General features: G+C 39.1%; 1 protein-coding gene across 1 annotated transcript in view; it reads right to left on the bottom strand.

Annotated features, from left to right (window-relative positions):
* Window positions 1-10,776, bottom strand: part of LOC117943829 (G-protein coupled receptor 22) — a 17,315-nt gene extending 6,539 nt beyond the window's left edge. Inside the window, exon 1 of the mRNA XM_034870197.1 lies at window positions 10,338-10,776. The gene's annotated coding sequence lies outside the window, so the exon portion shown is untranslated. The remainder of the gene's footprint in view (window positions 1-10,337) is intronic.
* Window positions 10,777-11,083: the final 307 nt, after the last annotated feature.

The raw sequence follows: 11,083 nt of genomic DNA, 5'->3' as shown, positions 1-11,083 counted from the left end.
GTGTGCTGCTGTAACACTGTAATTTCCCATTTTTTTGGGATCAATAAATATCTATCTATCTATCTATCTATCTATCATTTATGTTACTCTATGACTAAGATAAATATTAAGCCATTATCAGTCCTGTGATGCATGGGTTGTGTGATAATGAATACTCAGTACTGTGGGATGAACTGTTAAGAGATACAAAGAGCCACAAACAATAGAGTAGAAAAACAAGTCTGTGTAAGCATGTGGTTTAGGGGAAATAAAAAATGTCAGAAGCCCTGAATATGAACAGCTGTGGCTCTGACTTGGGGGCAGAAACAGTCACACTATTATAGAATTCAATTAGAGGGGGAAGAAGAAAATTAAGATGTGTAGGCAGGGTGGTGAACATTCTAATGATCTCTAGTTTTGGTGTTTGTCACTGGGAATTGTAAATACTCAGGCTTATTTGAGGATGCACACTAGTCTTGTACAATTTATGGTCATCAAACAAGAATTGAAAGACTCTTGGCTGGCTACAAGAAGTGTTTCCAAGCTGTGATACTTGTCAAAGGGGGCAGTACAAGGTATTAACTCTGCTGGGTGCCCGAACTTTTGCAGAAGCCATTTTTCCCCCTGTTATTTTAAAAGTGTAAATGATGGAAATAAAACCTAACTTTTTGTGACATATTATACAAATGTCTGATCTGTCATTTGATGCCTTTTGGAGATCCTTCCATCTTTTTCATGTCTTCTTTATGCACATGAATACCATTTTTTACCTGGGGGGCCCAAACTTTCGAGCCCCACTGTATGTAATCTAATTTGGTGTCTTAATTACTGTGTGAGTCTGTGCTTTGTTCCAAACTACAACAAAAATGTGACAATGTCCTAAACTGCACACCTTCCTGGAGCCTGTTGTCAGGGTTATTTTAGGTGTTGGATAGTAGATGATAGTTCAAGCAGATCCTGTGAAAAATTCAGTTTCTCTCTTTTATTTTCATTATTTTCACCAAATATATATATATATATATATATATATATATATATATATATATATATATATATATATATATATATATATATATATATATATATATATATATATATATATATGTATATTTAGGTGAAAACAAAACACAACATAACTAGATTGAGAGAATATGTCAGAAGAAGATGAATGGGCAGCATCCAACAGTGGATGTTTACCATAGGTCATGACATCATGACCAAGAATGAAATACAGCTGATACAACCTAAACTCCCAAGTTAACTGCAGCAAAACACTACAACAATCACCATCATCAACATAGTGCCACAGCAGCTTGGTGGATGCCAAGATTTATTTAAGCCTCTTCAACTCAAGCCTATTCAAGTCTTTATCCATCGTGTTTGGCAGACGTGTCTTTTTTAATCATTATCATTACAGCTTTTGTTTTCTTAAAAAAAGAAAATCTAATTCACGTCCAGCCCTATTTTATTAACACACCTGCACAAAATTGCACATTCCACACACTACTCTAACAAACAATATGGACTTGAATGTCATTTGTGTAATCCTACCTTAATAGGTAGAAGCACACTTCATATAATTCACACTAGATTCACCTCAGACAACTACAATTCCAGGCAAGAGCACCGCTTTGGTAAACAACACACACACACACACACACACACACACACACACACACACACACACACACACACACACGTTTCCTGGGAAGTCTGAAATGAGGCAGAAAAGGTTTATGAACTCTGTCCCTTTGTGTCAGACTGCTGTCCGTTGTTTTGCTGCAGGCTGTAGCTATGTAGATATATGTAGTAGGTATAGCTAATTCGTTGTAATAAGACTCTGTCACCATTTTAGTATGGCTGCAGGCATTGGCAATTATTGACCCTTTTTAGTGGGGCTCATCTCGACCCCGTAAAAACTTATAATAATAAATATAATTATAAATAATAAATATAATTATAAATAATAAAACTAATTAATTGTTTGCAATTATTCAAAAAAAAAATAGTATTTCAAGTTAGAGTTTGCAAACGTTAGTGAAAGAGGACCCACAATTCAAACAGGTTCAAAGGACTTGAAACAGGTTTAATATCCTGTGTTGCTGTAGCCAGTGCTATGCACCTTTAACCCAGTCAAGGAAAGGGTCAACAGAACCGTAGTGTTGGCAAATCGGAGGTGGTTGTGCCAGACTCCGGCCTTCAGCTGAGTCTCTAATCTAATCTGTCAGAGGGAGAGCAGGAGTGTGGTTGGTTGTGTAGTTTAACGTTGGTAGTCCCCAGAGAAGAAGTTGATAATTTCATGGCTCAGATAAGAACCCAAATTGAAACATAGGCAACAAAAATTGCTGAATGTTAGAACATTGTGTCAAATTGTGACTTATAAAAGTGTCAGGTTTAGTTCCATCATAGTGTTAATAGTGTCAAAAAACGTTAGCCGATGTTGTTAATGAACTGATGTTTAGCAGGGAGGTTAAAACTTTTACCAGGCACTACTTCTTTGATGGATTTTTCATTTCGATCAGGAAAATGTCAGTACAAAACAGGAAAACTAGAAAGGAGTATTTGCTCCTTGACATTTAGGGAAAAATGGAAATGTAGAGGAGAGAGACGGGAAATGTGAATGAAGAAGAAAAAGAGGGAAACGAGAGAAAGGAAATAGGATGATGGCGCATAAAGCCCGCTGACTCATGGCTGTCTTAGGTATTCCTAATGTCCGCAGTGAGACAATCGATCAAAGGCTTCATTTTCCCACTCGATTCATCCAGCAGCGCTAACTGCGAGCAACCATCAGCTGGGCAGCAGCATCCTTGGCAGGCTCCCAGCAAATCAGCCTGGACAGGCAAACAACACAACCCGCTCGGTTAGAGCATCCCACCCTATCTGATATGTTTCTGATCAGAACAGTTTTAGGAACTTTAGGTGAAATACTGTTTGAATGTGAGTGTGACTCTCAAGCAACACTTAACACTGTGCAACAAAAAAATGTTTTTTTATAACTCCTGCCAAGCTTGCTGAAGACACACAAGCACATCATGTATTCCACAATGTAACTGCCATCCGCCCACACAGCCACCCACCACCAGCCCGTGTCTCTGCATGCGCTCCCTGCTCGCATGCTCCCTGCAGATACAGTGGAAGATGGATTGCCATCTGAGGTGAATGACATCGTGTGTGCTTAAGAAACTGCTGAATCCCATCCGCACTTATGCCTGAGACAAGTTAGGGGGAAAGGGACAGTCGTAACGGGAGGTAAGATAAAAACGAGAGGTAGGTGCAGTGAGCTAGTGATGGATGGGAGGGAGGCTTAGGGGTGTGTAGATGGATGCTGATTTGTGTGCTCGCTTGAGGGGAATGTTTGTTCCCTGCTCACTACCTCTATCCATCTCTCTTTTGAAAAGTCCCAGCTGCGCTGCCTCACCTCCCCTCACCATCCATCTTACAACCAGCACATGACTCTTTGCTTTTACACTATGCATTATCTCTGTGTAATCCCGCCAGATCATCTGGACAGACTGTTCTGGGATTTTGAATATTAAAATGGAAGTATACTGCTTACAGATTGCTGTCACCACATCAGAGATAACTGATAAAGACTCAAATGTCCCTATCTAGTCACTATCATCCCACAATACCGACAGGCTACTAGCAGAACATCAATAAAAACGCTATAGTAGGCAGGTTAATATTGCAGCCTGTTCCACCTATAGAAACAGCTCTGTACAGAAAAAAGACCTTGGACTCCACAGCTCTAGTTCACAGGATATGAGTCATCATTATTACCTGACAGCCTGTCAATGGATTTCATTTGGCTCCACAAATTCATTAAATACACTTCTTGGTATCCTATATATCCTCAAAGCCTGTAATTGTGCTATTACAAGCACCACCTTAATAAGCACTAATCAAGGCTACCATGCAATCACAGTTTTTTGAAACAAGAAGAAATCAAAGTCGAGTGTGAAAGCTGACAAAATGAAGTGAAACTGAGTCAAAGAAAGTGGAGACTGTTACGTAAATCAGCGCTTTGGAAGGCTGTTTACCGGCCCATCCAACAGAAAAGCAATGATTAGGAATAATGATGGTGAGGAACTAAAAAAATGAATTGGAGACATGTAACAGTGTCCATCATATCATTCTATTATACCAGTGATTACTTGTACATTCCTTATATGTTCTGAAGTGATTGGATATGATTAGCAATGTCTCCTTCCAGCTCTCCCTTTCAACAACTCTTGTCATTAGAAGTTAATGGATTGTCCGAATGCAGTCAAGTAGCGAGTATGCTGATTTGTGTTGTAGTGTTGTTAATAAATCGTCAAGTCACAGTGGAAGGTCTGTGGTGGCTTAATGCTGCTCTGGTGACAAGGCACCAAACCAACAGCTGATTATGTCATGAAAGACCTAACTCTGATCTTCATCAGTAAGAAAAAGCTTTGACACTTGCTCACAATCAGGGGAGTTGACTTGTAATGGTGGATGTTTCATTTTATTTTACAGTTACAGGGTGCACTCCTGCCAATTTAACTTCAACATCAGTTTACGTTGTGAGGAGTATTACTCAGTGTGTAAAATTACTATTGTGTCTACTGTGGCTCTGGAGAAAGCTTTACAACATTTGAGGAAAAAAGCACTAATGGTATAGCCAGAGTTGCCTAAAATTGGGCCTAAGACTTTCAACAGGAGTTTGAAAGACATGGGAAGGTGAGCCCAATAAAAGCTATTGAGATGCACTATAGGAAGTGGAGGGTCCAGGTAGTTGTTATACTTATATGGAAAGTTCATTTACAGACTATACACATACTAAACAAGTCTAAAAGAATGCAGAATGTAAAAAAGCTCTAAAAAGACATTAAAACTATTACAAATATATAAGATTGTTATATATTTGCATGCACTCAATTTACTGTCAAAGAACTCAGTTTAAGATGCTCTAACAACAGGGCCCAGACTTGGGGGGAAAGATATTATTTCCATTAACAACAGCTAAATGCACTGATTTCAAGATATTTGATACAAATCTGTACATTAATTAAGAAAACATATTAGTTGCCAAGGAAAACAATCATTCTGTAGAGCCTGCATCCTGTATTTTTTATCCAATTGTTTTCCAACCATCTTCATCGTTCTGAAACCCCAACACAGCAAATGTTGAGGATGATAAATGTTCACTCCTGACACTTAAAAAGAGGCAGAAATTGTCAGAGGTTACTATTTTAAGTTAGGGTACATAACATGGGTGTGGCTGGATTTTGGGGTAAACTACTACTTACTGTACCTTGGAACCTATTTTTGTTAAACTATGCTCATAGACGGGTAAACCTCACCCACTCTGCCGACGTTCTGATTTCACCCATAGACATTTAAAGAAATAGACCAACTGGTCCCGTTGTTCAGGGTGGAGACCAGTGAAGAAAAATAGAAACACTTTTCCCGTGATGGCTTAGCGTTACGGCGCAGCCTCCAACTGAGCTTGACGACATAGCTGCGACGTGGGCAACGTGTCTGAAAGTTGTAAGTCTTCTGGTAGCTGTGCCAAAAGAAATCTCAATCATTCACAATCAGCAGAGACATAGAGGGTAGGTACATGTTAGGAGATAACATAGGTACAGGCTAATTAATGCTAAACACAAACTGGTGTTAGCCAGACTACTATGCTGGAGTAGAGTTCATAGAATAAAAGGTGATATTTCCCCAGTAATATAGCTTTTTCTCCATTAATCTGCTGGTCCAGTCAGAGAGATTGAGAGAAAATGACACAAAGTTAGTGATTTTAAAATCGTAAAATATTTGGAGAAAAATGTGCAGTTGCTTTGATTATCTTCCCGCACCAGATGGAAACATGAAAGGTGCCATGTGGACTTTTCTTGTCACTAAATTAGTGAAATGTATTTTTGTATGCTTGAGGCCTAACATATGTGTGGAATTAATTTCCTTTTTCACAGAACGTTTGCAAATTTACAATCTGCGCTGTTGTTTACTTGCCAGCAGTTTTCTTCTTCCCTGCCTTTGTTGTGACACTGCTAAGTTTCTTGGCACATTACATCCAGCAGAATAGTGTGAGGCCATTGGTAGGACTGTGTATTGTGTTGGATCCCTGCATATCCATGTGCACAAAAGGAAGAAACAAAATGGGGACCCCTCATAAAAACTTTGCTCCATAGTGCTACTAGTGGCCAAAAACTGGAAAGCATGCATTTAACACATCCTTGTACCTAAACAGCATTACAGGTTGATATCCAAAGACTCCCATAAAGACACATATGACCGTTCTACTTATTGCTGCAGTTGTGGCAGTTTAATCATTTGAGCGTAATTACGTGACCGTAGTTCCATTTAAAGTAACGGCCTCAGTTTTTTAAACACCTCGTAAACGTGAAACAGAACTTGTTAAGTTTAGGCAATAAAAATACTTCAGGGTAAGTAAAACATCCGGGATTGGCTTCAAATGTTTCACGTAAAACCATTAAAATTATTAGTCACAGACGTTATTGCATCCAAGACTAAGGGCTGTAAAACTTGGTTAACTTCAAAATGACAATTAACATAATGTAATGTAATGTAACAAGAAACATAATTGTCAGTTGTTATAAGCTGCTTGTACAATCGACTCTTATGGTCGTTTTCTTGGTGAGGACAAGCTGCTTTAACAAGACAGTGAAACAGCGATTCAGGAATTGTGCATTCTTGTAGTGTTCACCTTCAGCTTGAATTCAATCAAACCTTTCTTCAGCAGATCAGTGCCTGCAGAGACAGGAATCTCACTATGTACCTTTTTTTTTTCCACAAGTATCTGAAACAGACTCAAGCTCAGATTGGTCTCTAGAGAAGTGGAGAGCAGTTGAAGAGGTCATAAAACTAGAAAAATGGATTTGAAGAAAATTAAATAAGAGCAAAGGAGTAAGTAAAACTGATGAGGCACTAGAAAAAAAAAGACTGACGCTGTCTGCCACAGGTTAAAGTGATTAAGCTATTTCACTCCAGAAGGCAATTAGAGCTTGATTAATGCCATTTATCTCCTGCAGCAGGACATCATTGGCCAATAGCGGAGAGCATCACTGCAGGCATCTGTGCTCTCACCATAATGACAAATAGAGGTCTAACCTGAGTGAGGGAAGAGTCAGGGATTTATTTTCTATTCCCGTTTGAAAAGGTAAAACCAGGAGAGCCAAAGTACATGAGACGCACACTCAATACATACAGGTGTCAGATAAATCTAACTTACACACGCACCTAATGTCTGTCAGATTCCAACTTATGTATGAAAATGCATGTGTCATTACATAACACATACCAAAATATCCAATAAATATGGCTTTGTGGGGGGGCCATCTCTTCCATGTTGCCCCTGTTTCCCACCTCTTGATAGTCTATGTTCACTCCACTCTGCTCTAACAACAATTTAATGTTCCATCTCTTCTCTCTATTTGCTCTTCATGTGTCTCATTTTCTCTTGTCTGGTGCTGAGATCTGCTCCCCCTCTATGTTTCCCTACACTCACGTACTTTGAGGAACATTGTTATTTCCTGTTATTATGTTTGGGAATTAAGTGCAGTGTGCTTTTAATTTCACATGGTGAATGTGAGCACCCTGACAAGAAGGATGAGCAACCTCAGCCGCCAGTATACAATTTGTGTAAGGTATCTTTATCATGTTTTGACTTCAATTCTGTTGTTAGTTCAGAGACTGGGTTTGAGAACTTGTTTCTATGGCTTGGATCAACTACGACAATGAGAATAGGATGTGGCCAATCCATTCAAAAATGTTATTCTTAATTCAAAAATGCAAATATAGTCCTACAGTTGTATTGTACTATGATACTGCTGCTATGAAAGCCTTTTGCTGAAGGATTTTACAGCAGTAAATGGGATTGTTTGTAGTTACTGCAGTGACATTTTGCACAAGCTCATTCACCATCTGCCATGCGCAGTCTAGATATAGAAGATACAATAAAACACTTGACTTGACCTAAAGATTCCTTAAGTTATTAAAGGATATTCAAAACAAATCCAACCAGGACAGGAGCTTTATTGAAGCTTGATAATGAAAGTAGAGCAGCTCTTACATAAATCTTATGTGCTTTTCCAAAACTGTTGTTGTCATATAATAACCTCTGACCCTCTCCTCTCCAGCGCTGTTATGTAAAAGGTAAAAAAAGACGCATCAGATTAGAGAATACAGTAGTCTATGTCATCAGGTTGAAAGAAAAATATGACAGCTTCCCTCAACTACGCTGCGGCATCTAGCAGGAGAGTGACACGTGGTGAAATATTTCCCAACCAGCAGCATCAAAGCTTCTCTATAAATACACACACAGACGCAAACATGCAATGGACCACATGCAATCAAAGCACACTGGCTGCCACCATGAGAGGGAATTGAAATGGGAATATGTTAAAACAATTATCCCTCTGGGATTGTACATGGAAAAGAGAGGAAAACACACACACAGCAAGAAAACATCATAGAGAAGATACAGGACTGTAACTTTTTTAGATGTTTGTTTTGTTATTCGCGTATTTATACATGCCAATGTCCAGCACTTTGGTCAACCTGGTTGTTTTAAATGTGCTTTACATGTAAAGTTGGACTGGATTGGTTTGTATTGGGTTGGATTTAACTTACTCTTTAACTTTTAATTAAAAAAAATCTTATTCATGTTTGCAGTCTTATCAAAAAAGTTCATTACTTACCTTAAGTTAAAAAGACTGATTGTTAGATAGGTTTAAGAAGAGAATAAAATTGTCTTTTTTTTGTGAAATATGGTTGTGTTACCTTACAATGGTATCCTCAACACTGTCAACATTTAATTTTCATCCTGCAGAGTATAGTATTTTTTTATTTTGAGAAAGCCTCCAAAACCTGCCAGTTGTAAATTGGCAGGTTTTGTAAATTTGAATATTTTGCCACATATTGTTGCAAAATGGGTGTTTCAAAACAATAGCTTAAGATAAATCGGCATGTGAACGTGGGAAAGCAATGCGTGAGAATGTGTTGCAGGGGAACACAGTTATGTAGGTACACAAAAGTAATGTGAGCAAACAAAAAATTAATATTAACAAGTAATGTTAAAATCTTTCATGACAAAAACCTTATGCCAGTAGGCAAATCATTTGGCAGTGCTTGATCCCAAGAATTTGATTTGTAATTGGAAAGGAAAAGCACTGTGAACTAATGCAAACGGACAGCAGTTTGACATTAAACTAACTGGAACTGGAACCGTATCTGGAGAATATGTTGCTTTAGTATTCAGCAGGGAGAAACCCATCACCACTCCACCACCACCTTCAAATCCCACATGCCCCCATTTCACATCTCATCAACAAGAGAGCAGACTGCTTCATATTCAAAACACATGGCAAAAAGGGGCTGGATCACAAATAATTCAGTGGCCAAGAATTTTTAGATTTTAAAACCAGTCACCATCAAAATAGAGCTTTACCAACACTTTGCTACTGTGTGAACAATCATATTTATTATATTGAATATTATATTAAATTCACCTAAAAGCAGAAGTAAATGTATGCTAAGTAACAAGACATTTTTTTTCCTTTCGATTTTTGACTGTTTTGCCTCTTTCTAATGAAAGGGGGACATATGCAGAGGCTAAAACAATGCTATGAGAGCCTAGTCTCATGGGTCTATGCCAGTTCAAGATCAACAAATAATGTTCACTATGGAAACATGTTATATTTAAATGTAGTAGTTAAACTGAGCCATTGCTATTACAAACGATAAAACGGGCCACCTTCATGTCAAGCGTATAGCGCATTGTTGTCACTGAAACAAATCAACAATCAATGGTTGCATAGAAAATGGGACACATGCAACACAATTACTATAAGCCCACTTGAATCAAATCAAATCATTACAGGTCTGTTTTTCTAGCATACTAGATTTTTTTTCCCTCTCTGTGACAATTGTTGTCTGATTGTTGCAGCACAGAATAAAAAAAAAGCCAAAATAGAAGTGGTTTTTTTTGTCCTACAGGTAATCACTTAATGTCCTAAAATGCAAAGAAGCGACTAAAACCAGTCTGTGACATGTCCCGAGGCAGTTTTCGTACCCCTCATAAGTGCTGCTCTGATAAAGAGGTGATTTGTTATGGTCGGCTCCAGTCCGGAATCAAAATAGGTTTGGACTGTGTTGTCCCTCCACTAGACATCCCACCATTTGTTTCATTTTTGCAGAAGACTGTCCCTTTTGATCCCTTACAAATCCAACTGTCTCATTTTAAATTAAAAATTCTCACATAGTGCATTCGTGAAGACATCAAAATCATGATTTTACTTATCATTCGGCCTAAATATAAACATTTGAGTCTTATCAGAAGATGCGCTGTAGTCGAGTGTTAAACTTACCAGTTTGGTGAGAGGGAAATCCCTTTACATCGTACTGCAGGTGTCGGTGCGCTGCGCAATTTCTAACACTGGACCCCGAGTCACTCCAGGAGTCTCTAGGACATCCGGCTGTCAGGCAAAAACGTGACCAGAATAATTTGCCTCTGTTTTGTCATAAATATTACAGCGGGAAGGGGGTGGGGGGGTACCCTCCAAGACTGCAGATGCAAAGCGCAGCAGTGGCTCACAAATCAGGTAGTATCCCAGTGATGGGCTTTTTATTTTTGTATTCCCTACTTAACGCGACGCGCTACACATGTCCACTTTCAAGCAGCGGACTTTTACAGCATCCCACTCACGGACCGGCCAAACGCATGATCATGCGCTAACCGCTCACTTGAGCGCAGTTGCTCCTTTCCAGCGACCAATACGGTGATCCGCAAGCGCATGAGGGAGGGAGGTGGGGAGGAGAGGAGAGTTTTTTTTTTTTTCTTTTTTTTTTTGGAAGGGGGAGGAGACAGGGATGCGTGAGAAGGAGTGGGGGGCTTGAGTGTGTGCGTGTTTGCGTGTGAGCGTGTGTGCATGTGTGTGAGAGAGAGATGGGTAGCCTTTGTCCACAAGGACGACCTGAGATTCCTCAAGGGTAAACGCTCCTCTTTAGTAAGTCTTACTTGCTTTTCCCTCCCTATCTCTCTCTCTCTCTTTCTCAAAACATATTACACACACTCCAGCTCTCCCTCAAAGGAAAATGACTGGATTTAGCTTGA

Source organism: Etheostoma cragini, chromosome 4 (genome assembly GCF_013103735.1).
Source record: "Etheostoma cragini isolate CJK2018 chromosome 4, CSU_Ecrag_1.0, whole genome shotgun sequence".
NCBI classification, from domain to species: Eukaryota; Metazoa; Chordata; class Actinopteri; order Perciformes; family Percidae; genus Etheostoma; species Etheostoma cragini.
The sequence above is the reverse complement of the archived record's forward strand: the minus strand, read 5'-3'. Positions and strand labels throughout refer to the sequence as shown.